The sequence below is a fragment of the Poecilia mexicana genome, unplaced genomic scaffold (genome assembly GCF_051168715.1).
Source record: "Poecilia mexicana isolate PSO_F unplaced genomic scaffold, ASM5116871v1 scaffold_21, whole genome shotgun sequence".
In the NCBI taxonomy this organism is placed as follows: domain Eukaryota; kingdom Metazoa; phylum Chordata; class Actinopteri; order Cyprinodontiformes; family Poeciliidae; genus Poecilia; species Poecilia mexicana.
In genome coordinates this window covers 20,129,471-20,151,834 of record NW_028263390.1, presented here as the reverse complement: position 1 = coordinate 20,151,834, position 22,364 = coordinate 20,129,471, and the positions used below count along the sequence as shown (strand labels likewise).

The 22,364-nt window shown below is 35.5% G+C and overlaps 3 long non-coding RNA genes across 3 annotated transcripts; all 3 read left to right on the top strand.

Annotated features, from left to right (window-relative positions):
- The first annotated feature begins 2,957 nt into the window (after nt 1–2,957).
- Nucleotides 2,958–5,082, top strand: LOC106912302 (uncharacterized). The gene is made up of 4 exons (XR_015761811.1): nt 2,958–3,069; nt 3,144–3,274; nt 3,950–3,986; nt 4,815–5,082. It is a non-coding gene; the product is annotated as an uncharacterized LOC106912302 (long non-coding RNA).
- A 146-nt stretch (nt 5,083–5,228) lies between these two features.
- Nucleotides 5,229–7,734, top strand: LOC106912304 (uncharacterized). The gene is made up of 4 exons (XR_015761812.1): nt 5,229–6,312; nt 6,377–6,507; nt 6,608–6,644; nt 7,480–7,734. It is a non-coding gene; the product is annotated as an uncharacterized LOC106912304 (long non-coding RNA).
- A 666-nt stretch (nt 7,735–8,400) lies between these two features.
- LOC106912305 (uncharacterized) lies at nt 8,401–10,468 on the top strand. The gene is made up of 4 exons (XR_015761810.1): nt 8,401–8,496; nt 8,569–8,699; nt 9,687–9,723; nt 10,214–10,468. It is a non-coding gene; the product is annotated as an uncharacterized LOC106912305 (long non-coding RNA).
- The last annotated feature ends 11,896 nt before the right edge of the window (nt 10,469–22,364 follow it).

The window sequence follows — 22,364 nt, the reverse complement described above, 5'->3', positions numbered from 1 at the left end:
ATAATTCGTGCAGATAGATAAAGACATTTCTCCTGTTTGAAGTGGAATAATCTGCCAATGGATCCGATACTTCTAGCATTATTTTCAATAATTATTGACTTAAAACAAGCTCCAGTATCTTGATGAAAAGTTACGTATGTTAGTTTTGTTTAATTTAATCTGTACTAAGATATTTACATTAGAAACTAGACCAAAAATAGCTGCTAAGGTTTAGGTTTTTGGCAGTATATTTTCTAATTTACCAGTTATTTGGCTCTTTCAGAGTTTTTCTTAATGTGAGGCTGATTGTTGTGAAATAAGTGGAAGAACATACTATACGCTTCTGAGTCTAGTATTGAATCCAAAAAGGTCTTAAAATAATTTTAAATCTGCTTTTTGACTGTTTAGAGTACAAGTAGAGGAAATTCAAACCAAGAATTGTTTTAACTTAATTTCATGTGATGAAAGTCTTCAGAAAGAAGAGCCTCAGGGCTGAACTTTTAGGGACGTCAGAAGAACAAGGTGTGAGAACACCCTTCGGTTTTACGGTTGAACTCGTTCGGTTGTGTCCGCCCTTCCTCTCATGAAACAGGAAACAGATCAACTCATAAAGAAATAAACTGATTATAAAACAAAGCTTGACTGCAGGGAAAGCAACAGTATTCACCACAAAGACTAAATCAAACCTGTTTTTTGTACTTTTTAAATTGTTTTCCAACAAAAACTTATTGTTGTTATATTTAATTTTCAGCTTTTATGACTAAAAAATGGAGACGGCAAAAAACAATATAGATTTTTACACAATATAGATTTTAGCTGAAATTGTCTCATTAGTAGAAAACATGCAAAGTTTTACAACCTCAGACTTTAAAGTATTTAATAGGAGGTTTATGTAGATCAAACTGCATTGATCATGTTTTACTTCGATACCCCTAAATAAAATCCACTGTAACCAAACACTTTCAGAATAAAACTGTAAAGAATAAATATCACAGAAAAGTCTTTAAGGGGAAAAAAGATGGAGGATTTTTCTTCTTTTTCTTGTTTCCACTCTTGAAAACGTGTAAAACTGTAAAAAGCAGTTTGACTTTCTTAGAACTGGACATTTCAGCTACATTCATTTTACAATTTGGTGATTAAATGAATCCAAACCAGAACTGACCTAAAAGCCATGGATGATTCTGAAGCATCAATACATGAGGAAAATATTTAAATAAAGTGAAAAATAAATGACCTATTCATGATCCTAAATCACTTATTTTTATCATGATGTGATAACCCAGAGAATTATTCTGTTAACACACTCTCCATTAAATGTCTCAAATAATAAATAATAAGGATTAGTTTGTTTACTAAGTTGATATTTTAATTTGGACCAAATTTACTGACATTCACGCCGAGAAAAGCACTTTTGTTTTCTAAACAGGAAAAACAGCTGTTAGGTGTTGACATCTTTTCCAGAAAGAAAGATGTAAAAAAACAAACTTTTTTTTGAATATTTGTTTCAAAACTTTGTCGTGTCACATCCACCTGCTCCGTCATCTGGTACAAACATTTGAGCAAATTTGAAAAGAGGATGATTTTTGTTTTCCAGTGAAAGCACACAGTCAGGATGATGCTGTCATACACAAAACAAGAAACCAAGTATTAATATAAAAACGTTCATTTAAAAAGAAGTGAATTTTTACTGTAATTTGCAGCTTGATGTCAAACTGCAGAAACACTTAATTTCAGGACAACTTTAGGTGGGAATGTAACCAGATGAAGAAAAATCATCAGTGATGCTTTATGTGTTTATTTTTTTCTTGAATGGAGTTTGGAGGGATTTTTATGTTAAATTAGACAGAAATAAAGTTTCCATAGTTTTGTTTTTAAGTGTTTTTTTTCCTGTGCTTGAAAGAATATATCTGATTTTTGTCATTTGTTCCGCCTTACCTGCAACTGACTTTGATTTTTTATTGGGAGTTAATGGATCGGTTTTCTGAAAAGGCCATTATTTGCTCAGTTACATATCAGTGTTTACTGTTTTGTAAGAGTGAAATTCAAACATTTCCACACTTGTGCAAGTGAAGAGTTACACGGCTGGAAGAAGAAACGGTGCAACGATGACTGAGAGTGACTGGACCTGAAAGTCTGTTGCAACAGCATGAATGCAGAACATCCAAACTGAAAAAGCAACACGTTAGCAAACTCGTTACTGAAAAAACTGGTCCGATGCCAGTAATGCGTTACTTTGTAAATTAGTCCATATTAGTGCATTAGTTTGTTAAGATTTAACAGCCCATGGCTCCTATACTTTATGAAATACTTCATCCTATTTGATGATTGTTATGAATACCGCCATATTCTACAAACAATTAGTTCAGTTTCTGTCGTTTATTGAAGGTTTTAAAAGTAGCAAAGGGAAAATAACGCTGAATGTTCCCTTTGGTGAAGAACAACTTTAAACCGTTTATATTCTGCTCTTTCTCGCTCTCTGTTGCCATGGCAGCCGGCATAACACCTGCACTAACCCACAGAGCCTTGTACTTAGCTTCCTGCTTTTGGAGCGGAGTCCGGTCCACTTGCATTCACACTGCATTCAGAGTTCACTTCAACCGAGACCGAGGTTTTTAGGCGGATCAGAGATCGATTTGTGCATTCACACCTCTCCAAACAAACCGGACTGGAGTTCGGTTAAAGGCTGGTGTGAATGATCCCTAAAATCACAGAAAACCAGTTCACCAGCGGCTCCTGTGCAACATGCAGTAATCAAACACTGGATGCTAATAATCTGCTAGCGTGCGGTGGCTCCATTGGGTTGAGTTTACCCAACGAACTGGAACAACTTGCTCAATTCTAAGCGATAGCATCTGCCACTGGTGGTTTCTCTGAAGCTTTCATGGCCTATCAGAGGTTGTGGTACCAATTTCAACCCAAGCTTACAACATGAAGGTAAAAGAAAAATTCACCATTTTGTCAGCATTTATGCAACTAAAACCTCAGACCTTTCCATGAAAAGGTATTTAAAGAGAGAAATTCAGACTGGCTTCAAGTTTTCACCTAGACTCGTTGGCAGCAACCGGTGGTCTCTTTTCCAACCTTTGCCAAGTAAAAAGATGAATTCTAGTAGCTGAAATTACATTTTTTAACAGCTTGAACTGACATTAGTTTTTGTTTTGCAGGATGAAGTTTGTTACGATCTTTCTTGTGATGTCGCTGGTCGTCCTGATGGCCGAACCCGGAGAGTGCTTCCTGAAGTCTCTGTGGAGAGGCGTGAAGGCCATCTTCAATGGCGCCAGGCAGGGATATAAAGGTTAGCTATGCAGTACCGGACAAATGCAGATAAACAGATAAATTTACCTGATCAGACCCCAAAAAACACAAATCAGACCAAATACAGAAAAAACTCAAGTATTTCTGGACTAGTTTCTAGAGCAAATATTTGTTTTGCTTTATTTCAAAAGTACTAAGGTAACTTTTCAGCAAGATATAGAAGATTAAGTCAATAATTCCTGAATATTGATGGAAGACTGGTTTCCTGGCAGCTTATTTCACTTAACAAATCTGCGTTTTTCATCAATATTATGAAATTATTGACTTAAAATGAGCTCCTACTTCATGCTGAAAAGATACTTTTAAGTTCGTTTTGTTTTATTTCAAGTGTACTAAAATATTTGCACGACAAACTAACCCAGAAATATTTGGTAAGATTTTGTATTTTTGCGGTGAAACGGAGAAAACATTTTCTTCGTTGTTTTCAGTCATTTCCTTTCAACTCAAACGGATCAAACTCGACTGCATTGGTGCACAACTTTTTAGTATTTTAAAGCAGTGTTAAATTATGAGTGAAGTGTTTAATAATGATCAAATTGGTACAAAGTCGGTGTTTAATATCACTAAATGACTGGACTAATCGGCTTTTTGTGCCTTTAGACATTTGTTATGAATAAATGAAATACATTTATTTATTTTTTTCCTTTCTGTTTAGAACATAAGAACCAAAGGAGAGAAGAGAAACTGGCAAAGTAAGTAAAACTTTTTGGGCATCTACTTTTGAACTTAATTTAAGAGTCTTAGAGTTGTTTTAAAACAAGATTAATCGGTTATGAAAAGCACACAATCGGATAAATAGTTGCCTTCTGCCTATTTTTAGCCATGTAGTCAAACTCATTTCATCTGCGGCCTCGTCAGCATCATGAATGCTCCTTAAGGACAGGTTGTGGTTGATTCATCAGTAAAACTACTTATTAAATCTGAAATGGGGGATTTCCTCAAGTGTATTACAAGCCTGGCGGGCTGCCAGGCTTTAGTTGTTCCCCATTAGGCTAAGTGTGGTTTGTTTCTTAGTTTTTTTTAACCCAAAAGCATGGGGGGATTTTTCTGCCACACATTTTTATTTTGAAAACAGGAATTCATGTAATACCTGCACTCCAAACTTCTGCTCTCTTTCAAATACTCACTGTTTTCTCAAACTTTTCTCCTCGTGCTCAAAATTTGTCACTGCTCAGATAAAACGTCTCTGGTCGCGTGTGAGTCTTTTTCTGATAGTAGCCACACAGGTACGCCCAGTAGAAGGAAACAAACGCACCCAGAATAACACTTTCATTCTATTGGCTGACAGGTTGCTAGGCGACGGTAGTTTCTGTTCCAAGCAGGAGCAGAAAATGAAACGCACCAACATCTGACAGTTTCATAATTTATGAAATGTTAAATTGTTTATGTCAACGTGTTTGGGATGAATTGTTTTCATCTTAAAAATGTTACCCCAACCTATGATTTTAATTTCTATTCATGAGGTTTTGATGGTTGAACCATTATGAAGCTGTTAATTTTGTGTTTTCTCCTGTTTGCAGCGCTAAGCAGGACATGCAGGACCAGCAACCACCAGCCACGCCGCCGCCGCCGGCAGTATATCAGCGCTGATTCACTTAATCTGATCACAAATAAACGTTAAGGAAAAGCTTTCTGCTTGCACAAACAGGAAAAGGATGAAATAAAAAGACTGCTTTTTAAATGCAAACATATAGAAGAAAGCGCTACGCCATAGCCAACGTTTGTTTGTATAAAAGCAATGATGATGATTCATGAATAAACTTGCAAATTTATTTTGATATATTTAAATTATTTGATGCGTAATTTCATGATATATTGTTCGACTTCAAATGATTTGCAAAAAAGAGAAAATGGATCCTACATTTGATCAAGAAACTGATGTTAGACTTCATATAAAAATGTAATTTATAAGTGAGATAATGTTTGTTTTGTAGATTTACTTCAGTGTAATTACTGTTTGACATTTAAACATGCTAAATGTACTGTACAAATATTTTAAAAGAAAAATGCAGAGCATTGTTTAACAGTAAGCCGGATATTATAAAAGCATAAAAACCTGCCTGACAGTATAGATCATAAAATCTAGATCTGAAGTCAACTCGATGTTTATTTCTATGAATTAAAAAAACAGCAGCTAACATGTATAAAATCACCAGCAGCTTAACAGTTAGAGTTCAAAAGAAATTATAATAACTATATTAATAAAAGCTAATATGTTATGCAATGTAGAAACAAAATCTTATCAAGTATTTTTGTCTAGTTTCTTAGTGCAAATATCTTAATTGACTTGAAATAAGACAAAAATAACTCGTAAGTAACTTTTGAGCGAGATATACGGGTTTGTTTTAAGTCAGTAATTTTTTAATATTAATGAAAAATGACTAGATTCACTGGCAGATTATTTCACTCATAAAAGGGAAAAATATCTGGTTACAAGTGAAATAATCCGCTAATAAAAAAGTACTATTTCATTAATATTAGAGAATTAACAAGCTACTGTCTCTTGCTGAACAGTGACTGTAAGTGAGCTAAGATATTTGCACCAAATAGATTTTGCTTTTGCATTTTAAGGAGATGTTTTGTTTCACCTACATCTGCAATAAAAGTGGCTCTTCAAAGTATTTACTCCAAATACAGCTGCAAAAAATGCATAAAATCCTTTTACATATTAAGCCATGTATCGTTTTTATGCCACTTTGTTCCATCATCAGTTCAGGTTTGTGGTTTAAATGCGACACGTCTGCAGCCATTTGATGTGATCGTTCTCATGTCTGCTGTTTCTGATCCAGGGCGATAAGAAGCGTCCTCGAAGCTGGATCTGGTACGAACACTTTCTCAATGTTTGGTGACCGATTGAAACTCCAAACAATGGTTGCAATAGAAGTAAATGCAACATTAACATTAAGAAACAGTCCAACCCATCGCAACAGACGAGGATTTAAGGGAAAAACATTCAGGCAGATTCAGATCTGCTTCGGTTTTAAGACAAACTCTGACACCGTCTCAACCTGCTGAGAGGTAATTATATCGTTTACGGGTTTTTATTGGGTTTAAATGTTTAAATTTGTGCTTTGCTTTGCAGGATGAAGTGTGTTATGATCTTTCTCGTGCTTTCTCTGGTCGTCCTGATGGCCGAACCTGGAGAGGGATTTCTAAGCTCTGTTTGGAGAGCAGGAAAGTCCATGTTTAGAGGAGCCAGAGAAAGATTCAGAGGTTAGACACAAAATGTCAAATAAGAAGGTTAACAGGATTGAGACTCTTTTTAATTTATCTTTCCACCTCTGAGTAACTTTCTTCCCTTCCGTGCTTTTAGCGTACAGACAGCAGCGGAGACTGGAGAAAGCAGAAAGGTGAGCTTTTCTCATCACCGTCAACAAGAAATGGTTCAAAATTCAAGTTAATTCTGATTCATTTAAGTTCAAAGTTCATGTAGTTCTCAAAAAGCAGAACCCTATTTCTGAAAAATGGAAAATAGAAGATCATTCACAAAAAAATTAATCGGCCCGTCCGTCAAAATGTTCCTGTGACGGCGTATTAGGGCCACTGTAGGGAGAATGAAACAGGAGGCGTAAATGTCCAGCAAAACATTCAAATTCTGAATTATTTTTTTAATTCTATAAAAAACTTGGAAATTTCTGATTTTAAAAAGTTTAAATTTGCTAGAAAACACAGACATTTTGAGATTAATCTCAGACATTTTCTAGATAAACATGAAAATTTCTGAGTTCAAAATGTTGAAAATTTACCAGAAAAACTCAAAGTTTGAGCTTAATCTCCAAAATTGTCTGGAAAAAAACTGGAAATTTCTGAGATTTAAAATTCAAAAGTTTTTGACTTTTGAAACCCAGAAATTTCCAAATGTTTCTGGAAAATTTCTGAGTTTTTTTCTTGCACATTTTCGAGTTTTGGAGGTCAGAAATTTCCTCTTTTTTTTTTTAATTCTGAGATAAATCTAAACATTTCTGAGATTTTGGTGGAAATTTTTATTTTATTTTATTTTTATTATTTTTACTGTGAATGCACCAATAGACCGTTGTACATTCCTGTGCACATAAATAGCATTTATAATACGATATATTAGTTTCAAACTTAATGTCAAAGGATTTTAAATTTTTCACATTTAAACACCGATTGTTGTAATGAATTACATTTTATGATCTAATGTTTAGTTTCTTCTTTGTCTAGATACAAACAGAAATATGGGAACGAGCCAGAAGAACCCGAACGCCATCGCTACGCCTGAAGATTCGCCAAACATCAGAATACGGCACTTGGGTCGCAAGACGGAGCATTTAGCTTTTCCGCTTTCACTCTTATAAAGGAAAATAAAGAAAAATAAAGAGCAATTAGACAAAAATGTCACAAAGCTGTTAAATTTTCTGCTAAGCAAGACCAGCTGATGCTGCAAACGTTCTTTGATTAAACCTTTAATTCAAATAATCTACTGTATGGTCGTTCATATTTATATTTATTTACAAACACATCAGTTATGATGCATAACTGACCTCTTCCTGTTTGGGATTTACATCTAATGAATGTGCAAACACAGATCTTATAGATTTCAATGTGGAATCACAACCACATTTACAAAATTAATGCCTCAAACATCACAATGGCAAATAAATACTTTATTTGGTATAAACATGAGTGGTGCAGTTGGTAGAGCTGTTGCCTTGCAGCATGAAGGTTCTGGGTTCGATTCCCGGTCTTTCTGCATGCTGGGTTCTCTCCAGGTACTCCAGCTTCCTCCCACAGTCCAAAAACAGGACTGTCTTGTTAATTGGTCTCTCTAAATTGTCCCTAGGTGTGAGTGTGTGTCTCTGTTACCCTGCGACAGACTGGCGACCATCCTTGTCTCCACTAAGGGACAAGGATGTTAGAAAATGGATGGTATAAACATTTATTTTAATAAATGTTACATTCTGCAGCTTCACCACATCAACAGCATTTTATAGAACAAATTGCAACTTATGCAAGCAGATTGCACAAAGATCCAGTTCTGAAGGTGGAAGTTGGAAACCTTCATCTGACGAAGCAAAACCTGAATCACAGAACAATGATTGCAAAAGGTAAAGAAGCAACAACACGATTGAGAAACTTGAGTCCAGCCCACAGGACAGATGAGTATAAAATGAGACAAATGCACACCGCTCACTTCCGTCTTTACCCAGAACCTCTGGCATCGTTTCCGCCTGCTGAGAGGTAAAATACATTTAATTATGTTTATTAATTTCATGTTATTAGTTTGGGTTGAAACACGTTTTAGTTTTGCAGGATGAAGTTTGTTATGGTCTTCCTGGTTGCGGCTCTGGTCGTCCTGATGGCCGAACCGGGGGAATGTTTCTTTAAGAAGCTTTGGGGGAGCATAAAAGCTGCAGCTAAAGGCGCCAGGGACAGCTGGAGAGGTATATCATGTTTACAAACACAAAGGTTTCAAGATTAAGGTGGATATTTAAATAATCAGTTTCACTACAACTTACACACAGATTTAAACCGAATGCGTTTTAAGAACAGGAACGAAATGATTTCTATTTCTGCTAAAAATATACACTGTAATAATCCATTTAGAGTTTATAGCTTTTTGTAGACTCTAGTAAATTTAAGTAAAAAAAAGTGATTGGGCAGCATATCTGCTTTTTCACAAATCAATCAATTAATAAAGTTTATTTGTGTCACACATATCAGCAACGAAGCAGCCAAAGAGCTTTACATCAACAACCAGTTGTGACACCAGTGACAAACATCAAAATCATCAATACACATCAGATATCTTGATCAATTTTCCAGTTTTTATCAATCAAAATTAACTCTGGGTTTTTAGTCTAGATCTAAATAAACTCAGTGTTTTGGCTGTTTTGCAGTTTTCTGGAAGTTTATTTTCCAGATTTGTGGCGCACAGAAGCTGAAAGCTGCTTCTCCATGTTTGGTTCTGGTTCTTCAGACCAGAACTGGAAGACCTGAGAGGTCTGGAAGGTTGCTATGGCAACAGCAGCTCTACAAAGTGATTTGGTGCAAAGCCGCTCTGTGATTTATGTATATTATGTTGTTCAGGCGATAGAAGGCTGACTTTGTAACCGTCTTTATGTGACACTGAAGGTTCAGATCAGAGTTCCTGTGTTATAAGTGAAATAATCCAGAACTGGAACTTTTTCATTAATATTAAGTGATTATTGACCAAGCTTATTTGTAAGTTCGTTTTGTCTTATTTCAAGTCTACTAAGATATTTGAAACAGATATTCAACCAATATATTTGGTAATATTTTGTTTTTACAGTGCAGTTTGAAAACATGACCATTTAGTAACCACCAACTGGAATCACATCTTCTGTAGGATTATTTTTTATTTTTCTGAACAGACTTGTGTTGTGCTTATCTTTTGTCTCTGTGTTTAGAGTACAGACAGCAGCGGAGACTGGAGAAAGCAGAAAGGTGAGCTTTTCTCATCACCGTCAACAAGAACTGGTTCAAAATTCAAGTTAATTCTGATTCATTTCAGTTCAAAGTTCATGTAGTTCTCAAAGAGCAGAACCCTATTTCTGAAAAATGGAAAATAGAAGTTCATTCACAAAAAAATTAATCGGCCCGTCAGTCACAATGTTCCTGTAACGGCGTTTTTTTCTTGCACATTTTCCAGTTTTGGAGGTCAGAAATTTCCTCCTTTTTTTTTTTTTAATTCTGAGATAAATCTAAACATTTCTGAGATTTTGGTGGAAATTTTTATTTTATTTTATTTTTATTATTTTTACTGTGAATGCACCAATAGACCGTTGTACATTCCTGTGCACATAAATAACATTTATAATACGATATATTAGTTTCAAACTTAATGTCAAAGGATTTTAAATTTTTCACATTTAAACACTGATTGTTGTAATGAATTACATTTTATGATCTAATGTTTAGTTTCTTCTTCGTCTAGATACAAACAGAAATATGGGAACGAGCCAGAAGAACCCGAACGCCATCGCTACGCCTGAAGATTCGCCAAACATCAGAATACGGCACTTGGGTCGCAAGACGGAGCATTTAGCTTTTCCGCTTTCACTCTTATAAAGAAAAATAAAGAAAAATAAAGAGCAATTAGACAAAAATGTCACAAAGCTGTTAAATTTTCTGCTAAGCAAGACCAGCTGATGCTGCAAACGTTCTTTGATTAAACCTTTAATTCAAATAATCTACTGTATGGTCGTTCATATTTATATTTATTTACAAACACATCAGTTATGATGCATAACTGACCTCTTCCTGTTTGGGATTTACATCTAATGAATGTGCAAACACAGATCTTATAGATTTCAATGTGGAATCACAACCACATTTACAAAATTAATGCCTCAAACATCACAATGGCAAATAAATACTTTATTTGGTATAAACATGAGTGGTGCAGTTGGTAGAGCTGTTGCCTTGCAGCATGAAGGTTCTGGGTTCGATTCCCGGTCTTTCTGCATGCTGGGTTCTCTCCAGGTACTCCAGCTTCCTCCCACAGTCCAAAAACAGGACTGTCTTGTTAATTGGTCTCTCTAAATTGTCCCTAGGTGTGAGTGTGTGTCTCTGTTACCCTGCGACAGACTGGCGACCATCCTTGTCTCCACTAAGGGACAAGGATGTTAGAAAATGGATGGTATAAACATTTATTTTGATAAATGTTACATTCTGCAGCTTCACCACATCAACAGCATTTTATAGAACAAATTGCAATTAATTAACTTATGCAAGCAGATCGCCTACAGACACCAGTGGAACAGACGAGTGGAAGAGGTAGCAAGGTAAGGAATCAGCACCGCATGTTTATCAAACCTGAGTCCTAAAAGGTTTTCTGGGCCTTTAAACTTCATTTGATGTGATGCATTTTGCTGCAACAATAAAAGTACGTTTTTTTGTTTTGGTTGCGTTAGCAGTTTTGCTTCATTATGCTGACATTTTTGTAATTACCTCAGGCTAATTTTTTATTCTGTGTAGGCACCAGAAGGAAATGGAGAATCGGCAGAACGAAGAGCCGCCACCAAAGCAGAAGCAGAAGTAACGTGGATGACCTGAAGATACGATGAACGGATTCAACGTTGGCTTCAATGTAAAGACTGTAGCAGTCTTGCTGGGATTTTTAAGCTAATAGTTTACCTTTTTGTTTTTGTTGAGCCTAAAATAAATAGAAACAAAGAAAATAGATTTTATTTCAAGTGCTGTGATCTTAAAGGAGCTAGTTGTGGCTTTGCAGAAATACAAACTCAAGTTATAGAATGAAATAATGGTAACTTTGTCAATAGAGGTAAACTTTCTCTTGTTTACTTACTTTTTAACCAATAATATCATTGGGTTCAAACCATTTCAGTGGAAGCTGGTAAAGTTTCATCTTTATGTTTGGTTTTCATTTAACATTTTAAAATGTTTCAAATGTTTCTTTGACTATTTTAATTTGAAAAATGTAAAATGTTTCCTGATGTATATTCTCAAGCCTGCCTTTTAATTGAAGGGCAGCATCATGTATTTTCCAGGCACATATTTCATCTTATACCATAATATTAATGTAACTATGTTACCTTCAGATGTTATAAAAATACTGTATATATCAAATATGACTTAAAAAAAATTTCACTTTGTAATTTATCGCCTTGAAATCGTGGGGCCTTCCTGAAAGTCATCACAACATGGCTCCTCTATTAACCCTTTAGCGTCGTTTTTATCAGCGTTTCACTGAGAAGCAGCTCCTTTAATGAGCTCAGCTGATTCTCAGCTCCACCAGGTGTTTGCTAATTGCTGCTGCTAGTCTGAAGGAGCAGGGCCTTGAAGGCGGGGCTAGATCCACCCAGGCGTTTTGCACAGATGAATGGTTGCCATGGAGATTCAAGGATTTCTCAAACATGAATAAAATAATCAAGGCAACATTCCAGGTCTTTTTATGGTGAGGAAAGAACATTATGAATCTCAAAAGTAAATGTTACGTAACATTGCTCCTTTAAGAATCAAGTGAAAAAACAATAAATAGATTTACAACCAGAAACTGCAGCTAGAAATTTTAAGAAAAAACACTGAAATCCCAACCTAACTATTAAATGTTTTCCTTTATGCCGTTTGCTTATCAACGTTCTCCAGCAGTTGGATTTACAATGAGATGAAATTACACAAAAGTGGACTCTATTTACAGATTTAGCCAGTTTGTTGCCTTTAATTTTATTTAGGAGTATCGGAGTGATGAAAACAAATGCACACTGCACTTTCAGCATATTTAAAACTAAATTATTACACTATAAGAAAAAAACAATGCAATTTACTTGAGTTTGTGACGGTAACTCAACTAAGAGTTGAATTGGTAATAATCACAAGGTATAAAGAAAATATTTCCCCCCATTCCTGCCTGAATGATTTGTAACAACAAAACCACAAAGAACATTTAAGTTTTTCAAACTTGTGTGAAATAAAGAAAGATGAGAGAAATAATCAGAAAACTTTCAAAATGTTCTGTTTTACATTCCTACCCAAGAAATACTTTATTTTGTTTCATGTTAACTATGAAGGCTTTAACCAATGAGGTCAACAGGTTTTTATTGAATAAATTTCTATTAATTTCCAGTTAGTTCTTCATATATTCAAGGAAAAACTGGCTGTGTCCTTTCTAGGCAGATTTAATTCCTCCTCACAGATGAAAGTCGGATCCGGTGTGAAAACCTTCCTAAAGTCTGATATAAGACCACCTGAATCACCAAACAAGAGGTCAAAGGTCACATGTGGGGAACCCCAATGTTCAATCCTATTTACCATCTATATGCTCCCACTGGCTCAGGTTATAACAGGACATAAGATAACTATGCAGATGATACACAGCTCTACATCACGATGTCACCAGCTGACCTTTGACCCCATCCAATCACTGAACAGATGCTTTGAACAGATAAATGTGTGGATGTGAACAAAAAACAAAACTGAAGTTCTTATTTTTGGGCCTAAAGAGGAGCAATCTAGAGTTATAGATCTAGAATTATAGATCTAGAGTCAATGCACAGCTTCAGTTATTACAACTGAAAACCAGCGATCAGCCCGAAACCTGTGAGTAGTGATGGACTCTGACCTGAACCTTCAGAGCCACATAAAGACAGTCTCAAAGTCGGCCTTCTATCACCTGAAGAACATCTCCAGGATTAGAGGACTGATGTCTCAGCACGATCTAGAGAAACTCATCCATGCGTTTATCTTTAGCCGCATTGATTACTGCAGCAGCGTCTTCACATGTCTGACTAATAAATCAATCAAACAGCTGCAGCTGATCCAGATGCTGCTGCTGCTGTTCTCACTAAAACCAGGAAGATAGAGCACATAACACCAGTTCTAAAGTCCCTACACTGGCTCCCTGTCACTCAGAGAATAGACTTTAAAATACTGTTGTTAGTTTATAAATCACTGAACGGTTTAATATCAACCTTCCAGACCCCTCAGGTCTCCTGGTTCTGGTTCTGCTCTGCATCCCCAGAACCAAACGAGGAGAAGAAGCATTCAGCTTCTATCCACCACAAACCTAGAACAAACTTCCAGAAAACATAACATCAACATAATAACGACATAATGTATGAAACACCGTTTATCAGGGAGTCAAACTAATTTCATTAATGTTCTTAAAGGGCCGGTCGCAGCAGAAACTGTTAAAATATTATAACTTTTCACATTGATCATTTCAGTCAAGATTTTGTGATTCATTAAAAATCACTGAAGATGTAGAAATATTTGCAATGAATTTTGCAATATTTTTGCTCATGTAGTAACTTTGTTACTAGCCACTAGGCCTTTCATAATAACACATTTTACCGGATGATAAATTGTCCCACAAGTTACAATAACATGTTGTTGTTTTGAGACAGTTTTCAAGTAATATAAGGAATAATAATGCAAGGAAACCTTCTGAAAGATCAGAAAACTTTACATTTTAAAGAACATTTAACATTGGAGCTGGAAGACATTTTAAATATCCAAAATAAATAAAACAAAATGAATCATGAAGTCTCCATAAACACAACTGTCCAGACTGAAGCATTTTATCATCCAGTCGTTGGTAGAAAAACAATAAACCATGAAAATGGAAACCATTGATTTAATTTTATTGATTTATTGGGACACGTCTACTCACCAGATCATCACGGATTATAACTTGCTGATCAAGGCTGAGGCAGCAGTAGAAATAAGAAACACTGCCACCTGCAGGTGGGAGTTAGCATCACAAGATTTTTAACCATTTTTGCAGAAACTTTCCAATAAACAGTTAATGCAAACAGGATCGCTGTAGTTTAGTAGTTTACAGATAAAAGCGCTCTGATTGATTGAGAAAATAAAATTTAAGCACAACTGTTAACTGTTTCTCTAATGTGCCCCTCTGGAGTTTGTATAGAAACAAAAACATAAAATGCTGTAAGTAAAAGAACGCGTGTATCTGTTAGTGAGCCGCACTGTGCTGAGATCTAATCATCGGCTAAATGGAAACAAGTCGGTGTAAAAACAGGTCTAGAGAATCTGAATGACTTGAAAGCTGAAAGCTAAGCCAGCACATTACAAGCACCCTGAAAGAAAGTAGCTAACTGACATTTAGCCATCATTAACCATGTTATTCAAACTCACATTTTAGCCTGTTTTTGTTCTGACATTTAAGAATGTCAGCTAAAAACAAACCCGGTCCGTTGGACAGATTATCCATCCTTCAGCTCAGCCAAGTCTGGAAAAAGGACACAGAGGATGTCCTGCTTTGTTAGTCCGGCTGAAACTCAGATTCTGCAAAGTCATCGACTGAACCAGAATGAAAAATGCAAACTGCATCTGTTTAGTGTGTCCTCGTGCAAATGTGAGATTAAAAAGCGTAAAACCTTAAATTTGAATTAAAATCTACAAACCCACTTCGATCTCAAGGTGCGAGTTATTTTTCAGTGACGACTTTACAATAGATTAGTGGTCAGAGATAAAGATATTGAAATATCTTCTCTTAATGTGTAAGAGTCTTACAACTTTATTTTTTTATTTTGAAATGCCTTGTTGCTGAAATGAGATTCAGAAATAAACTTGACTGATCCGTCAAAAAATGACCAAATTTGCTACAAATGGATTAATATGTTGCTTAGCAGCAACAGAAATAACTGCATTGCTCTTTTTAAATAAACATATTGTTGGTTTAAATATGTGTTTAACTAGCATAACGTTGAAGCTAAACACATTTTTTTCTTATTTCTTCTCCATCGGAGAGTTTAACCAAAAACAGCTCAAATGTTTTGATGTTTTTCCAGAAATAAAATCATAATTTGTCTTTTTTTCTGTCTGATCTGTTTTGGTCAGATCAGCTTTTCAGAAAGTTTTTGAGAAATTGATAATTATCCATTAAATATCTTTGAAAATTCACAAAGCAGCACATTTTCCGTGCAGACACGTTAGATGAAATGTGTTTAAAAGGTTCCGGCTCCACATGGGCAGCTCTGCTCTGGACCCACAGGAAGCGTTTCTCTGTGTTTCACCTGTAAAGGCCACAAGTTGAATCACGCTCCTCTCCAAAGAGCCAAGTGGAAGCTTTTATTTAACACCATCTCCAAAACAGCCCAAGCAGCTTTTCATGCTGAGTAGGAAAACATGTAGCACATAAAACATGAATTCAGCCCGTCCCACTAAAACTCACATCTATATAACGACACGCGTCGCTCAGCTTCCAGAAGGTAAATACTGACTTGTCTGCACTCCACATGTCTGACATGTTTTATGTGTATTTATTTTGCAGGATGAGGTGCGTTAGGATCTTCCTGGTCCTCTCGCTCGTCGCCCTCATGGCCGAACCTGGAGGTTGTTTCTGGAAGTCTTTATGGAAAGGAGCCTCAGCCGTGCTGCGCAGCGTTCAGCACAGATATCGATGTAAATTAAGAGTTTGGTGATGTTTAAACTCTGACAACTGGAGACTACTCAGACGTTTTCTCAGCATCTTTACTGCTCGCCTGCTTCCTTGTCATGCACAACCTCTACATAAATTTAAATCTTAAATGCTTAACAGATCCTGTTTTTCTATGCAGAAGACAGAGAGGAACGCAGACAGCAAAAATTGTCCAAGTAAGTTCATCACATCATTAAATATAGAATAAATTTACATATTAAGGGTTAAATTCATAAATGTTAAAAGAATTAAAAAGTGAGAGTTTGGGTCTCGTCTGATGTTTTATTTCCTCCTTCAGCAGAGAGCCAGAGCAGCCGGAACAGCAGGAGAAACGCTGAGAGAAACGCTGAGCCTCTCCGGCTGCAGAAATGAAGAGAAACTCCGGCTGCAGCTTTCTGCTCGCTTGGTGAAGACGGAGATAAAAACTCATCAATATATCAGCCAACAGCAAGATTAATCGATTAGCTTGAGCAATAATTCAAGTTATTCTCAAAGTTAAATCTGCAAATATTCATGAATAAACTTGCAAAACGATAAACGTCTGCTTGGTGGTTTTATTTACCAAATAAAACTAAACTGGCTGTTTGTCTAACGAGAGAAAGAAACGCAATTTTTACATTTGTTCACCTGTTACTGTTACAGATACAGACCAAGCATGAGAAAACTGATCAAATAAATGTTATAAAAACACAAACTTTGATAATTGGTGGAGATGTTAATGGATTTGTTTTTAACTTTATTCTGAACGTTTTTAACTTTATTCTGAACGTTTTTAACTTTATTCTGAACGTTTTTAACTTTATTCTGAACGTTTTTAACTTTATTCTGAACGTTTTTAACTTTATTCTGAACGTTTTTAACTTTATTCTGAACGTTTTTAACTTTATTCTGAACGTTTTTAACTTTATTCTGAACGTTTTAACTTTATTCTGAACGTTTTTAACTTTATTCTGAACGTTTTTAACTTTATTCTGAACGTTTTTAACTTTATTCTGAACGTTTTTAACTTTATTCTGAACGTTTTAACTTTATTCTGAACGTTTTTAACTTTATTCTGAACGTTTTTAACTTTATTCTGAACGTTTTTAACTTTATTCTGAACGTTTTTAACTTTATTCTGAACGTTTTTAACTTTATTCTGAATGTTTTTAACTTTATTCTGAATGTTTTTAACTTTATTCTGAACGTTTTAACTTTATTCTGAATGTTTTAACTTTATTTTGGAAACATTTCGAAAAATACCCATAAAAAAATCATTAAGCTACAAAATTGAGCGCCATCTACTGGTGAAGAAGAATAATTCATAGATGATAAAGAGATTTGAAATTCAGACTGAAGCTGCAAAAAAATGAACAAAAAAAGTGAATAATTATTATAAAAAGGAAGGAAATCATCAGTAGTGAATTCGCACTTTCCAATAAAGACAAACGACGCAATAAATCTGTTTTCACATCATTTTTCAAACTTTTAAAAATTATGAAGTGAGAAAATTGTTGCAAAATTACAGTTTTGATTAGTTTGCCGACATTTGATCGTATTTCTATCAGATAAAGATTTTAAATGGCCTGAAGCAGAATCTGATTTGAGATCGGTACCAGTACCAGCTGCCATGTCCTTTTTATTAGATCACTTACTCTAGATCAGGGGTGTCAAACTCAATTTCACCGAGGGCCACTTCAGCATATTGGCCCCCCTCAAAGGGCCACATTGACGGTACAAATCAGGAGTGCCCAGCTGCAGTCCTTCAGACTGCAACTTTTAGATGCATCCCTGCTAAAACACACCCCAGGCAAAAGGTTGACTTCCCTCATTAGCAGCAACTCAGTTCTGTAGAGCCTTATAATGAGTAAATGATCCAGGTGTGTTAGAGAAGGAACACATCTAAAGTTGCAGATGGTAGCTCTGGAAAACTAGACTTGGGCACCCCTAGCATAAAATGTATGAAAATACAATGTTAAAAATAAATTGAACACCTCATATTGTTAAATAACTCTTTGGAGCTTCTGGTTAGGAAGCGCATTACAAACCTTTGGTTGAAATGGCGCGTTAAATTCAAGTCTCCATTACAGACCAGAGAAAACTAAAGCGAATGCAACTTTGTGTTAATCCATTTGAGGAGCCGGTAGTTTATCTTGAGGAAATAAATGACGATGCAAAAGTTAATTAGATTGTAACATGCGCAGTCTGCTGCTCAACCACTGCGGAGGCAGTTACGTTACGCCACTGCGAAGAATTAAAAACCGCTGGGAGTAACTCATCCAGCGGATTTAGCAAATGGAGCCTTCTGGGTTCACGTTACCCAGGAGAGCGGCGCTCTGGAGGAGCTGCAGACGTGACATCTGTCCGTTTCGGAGAAGCGAAAAAAAATAAATAAAATCCTTAAAGCGCACACCGGACCCCGCAGGGTAAAACACTCAGAGTTCAGTTGATCTGTTTGGATCAGACAGATCCAACTGACTGATGAATTAGCGCAGATTTTTCTGCAGATGGGAACCAGGAGGAAGTGCGTTCAGACCCCAGCGGGTGAAGTGATGCTAATTTAAGTGAAGTCGCTTAATTTAATTTATTAAAAGTTATTGGGGCCTCAGTCAGTGGTTTTTTTGTCACTACGGAGAAAAATGTAGATGCATTTATCTGCTTAATTTGTGATGGGATCAGGATTCACGGTGAATATTCACTAAACCGCATAAAATGCGGCTAAATAGCCGATGTTAATATGATTATAATTTCAGGGATAAAAATAGTACAGGGCCAATTTTTTTTTTTTTTTTTTATGTTGTCGGTCAAGATAACGGATAACAAAAACAGTCTAGCGCCACCTGCCGCCCTGACACCAACTCACACATCTTCATTCACAGTCTTACTTGTAGATCGATTTTTCTTTTCTTGGACGTTTTGATGTTAGCTTGTCGATGTCTCAGTTTTATTCGCTGGTAAAATCAATAAGCAGCTTAAGGTGACTCTGCTGCTCTCTAGTGGCGAGAAGCTGTAATGTTGGCTGGTAACAATCGGAATGCATTATGGGAGATGTAGTTTGTCGTCAATTCGTGCTCAAAACCTATTTTAAGTCAATCATGGACGCTGGGGGGCCACATAAAATGACATGGCGGGCCACATGTGGCCCGCGGGCCTTGAGTTTGACACATGTGCTCTAGATAATTCATCTAGATGTTGCATAACTTTACTGTCACACTGAGCAACGGTTTAAATAATTTATGCTTGTGGTTGGCTGTGCTGAGTCACGTATAAAACATTATGTGAGATGGTAAAATCTTAGTGGAAACAGGTTTTAAAACGTCTTTCAGTAAAATCATCAATTTCTGCACATTAAAGATTAAAGAAAAACAAATTATTTATACATTTGTCTACATGAAAACAAACAGAACAACCCAAATTAAAAAAATCTGTTAATATATAATAATACGTTGAAAAAATCTGATTTCTTTCAGCTGAAAGAAATTCTCAGACGATGATTAGCGGCCCCGAAAAAAAAATTCACAGAATTTTAACTTTACTTTTCTGAGATCAAAAGGCAGAAATTTCAGATTAAAGTCAAAATTCTGAGAAACAAAAAATCCAGATTCTGAGATTAATGTCAAGTTTTTCAGAAAAAGTCAGAATTTTGAGGGAAAAAACAGAAATTTAAGATAAAAAAGTAAATTTTTTTCAGTGGCCCTCTTCCTCTTTTTTATTCTCATAAAATATATTTCTTAAATTCAGACAAAAAGCAAATAAATAAGACGGGACGGCTCTTCTTTAACCTGCTGTTATTCTGAACGCTAACGGCTCTTTAGCTCCAGATTAACTCTGCAAACTTGCTCATTTGCTCCCAAAAGGAAAAAACTTTCATGTATTTATAATAATCGACGGCGGCAGTTCTCTGCAAACAGATGACGCTTTTGATTAGTTTCTAATTCAGTCTGCGGCAGATTTCCCCTCCGGCACTAAAGTCACCTTTGTTTCCACAGAACATTGACAAGCAGCAGAGGTTGACTGAACAATGGAAGGATAATTAACTAAAACAAATTAAAGCAGAAATTAAATAAGCAAAATGAAAACATTTGGAGAGACAGACCACAATTTGAACAATCACAGTAATGAAGCAATAAAGTGACACAACAAAAAGCTAAATTAAAACTCACTGAAGAGGATTTTAAACAGAAAAGTGGTTGAAAGCTTCCTGAGCATTAAAACATGCAGCGTTTCCAGACACATTTAACTGCAGCAATATTTTCTTGGAATGGAAATTTTAATTTAGCCAAGATATAATAACACTTTTTGCTCCTCATTTGTAAACCTTTTGCAGGTAAATATGGCAGAAATGCAGTTTTATGTGTTTTACAATATCATAAAAACCATGAAAAGGTTGCTTTTTAGATAAAACTGGGATATTTAATGGTTTTTCCAGTTCAGAGTAAAAGATTAAGTGAGATTTTGACTTCAGGGTTGTGATTTTTTTTCTGAATTCTGAGAAAAAAAGTCAAATTTCTGAGATTTAAGTTTCCTTTTCCTTTTCAGTGGCCTGTAGTTTATTATAGAACATCCTACATAGATTACAAAACAAAGCTGCCTTTGAAAAACCAACAGGAAAAACAAAAAATGAAAACAAAATCAACAGAAATTATAAAAGACAGAACTGCATTTTTGGAAAACGATCAAAGTGGTTATTTTAAAGGAATCATGTTGCCAACATGACAATAAGGTTTAAAAACTGAAAGGCTTTAAACAGACATCTGTGGATCTTCAGCTCCAACGTTTCTCAGATGCTGCAAAGAGTTAAAACGTGTGAAACCCTGAAGGAAAACACCAAGACTTTCAAATCAACCCCGAAATTAACTGGTAGAAAAACTAAATGTCTCATCAGTTCCTGTCAGGAGTCTCGCTGCACAGTTCACTGAAATAATGACAAAGACATGAAGTAGTTCTTATTCTTACACCCGATTCATTTTATTTGTTTAAGTTATTGATTGGAGACAGGACCTGATCACATATCAATTAAGCTCCTCACATTAGACTGGACAGATGAATCTACCTGACCAAATCTGGTTTTCATTGATCCAACATCCAGAGTTTAAATGAAGGCTATTATCTTTCAATATCATTATATTTTATTTTAAAAATCTGTAGATTTTATGATTTATGTAAATTGATGTTAAAACAACAGTTTAATGACATCCACAGAAAAATCACAACACACCGGAAATGAGTTTGAAATAAAAGCTGAAAAGTCTCCGGCCCTGAAACACAACCCTGAGGGACGCCACATAAAACGGCAGCAGAATCTGTTTAACAGGGACAGCTCCTCTTAAAAAGGTAAACCTGAAATTTAAATCTTAATCTAAACATGAGTTGTTACATTCTTCCCGAACTGATTCTTTTTATGTTTGTTTATTTTCATTCGCTTTGTGGTAAAAAAATAAAAATAAAATAAAACAGTAAATAAAAGTGTAACATCAGCTTTAAATATTGAATCAGTTAAAAAATATCCCCAAAAAATGTCACCCAGACCAACTCTGTGATGGTCTGGCTACTAGTGACGGTTTCAGTTTTTGGCTAATAAAAAAATATCTATTGTTTAATTTTTTATCTCTAGAGCAGCTTTCAGTAAATCTGGAAATGACGTTTCTAATCTGGCCACCACTGATAATATTAGCAAAAATTATAAAGTTCTTAACTGTATTTTATTTAAGCTTAAATGTAAAAACTTACGTATTCTAGCTAGTATTGTTTGTAGTTGTGGTTTTAAGTAATTAAAGTTAAATCAAATGTTTTTAAATTCTTTTTATGTAGTGAAAAACTCTAAAATTCAAACAAGTACTAAAATAAATGTGCAGGTGAAGAAATTACTAACTCTACTACATAATTAGCTAGATTTATTTTTAGCTAATTTTCCACCCGATTCATTCATTCTGAAAACAGTTTTCTTCCAAGTCAGAGAAAAATCCAGCAAAAACCAAATTGGTTTGCAAAACATTGACGTTTTCATAAACTTTGAAATTATTTCTTCGTATAGCAGGTGCCACCTTGGACTCCAGGGAGGCCGAGCTGGTTGGGTCGGGTTCATAAAGCTCTCTGTATTTCACGTTCAGACGAGCTTTAGGGCACGACGGCGGCTAACCCTGAAAATGACACCTGCAACCTCCACATAAAATTAAACAAACACTCACCAGCCGAGCAAGCAAAG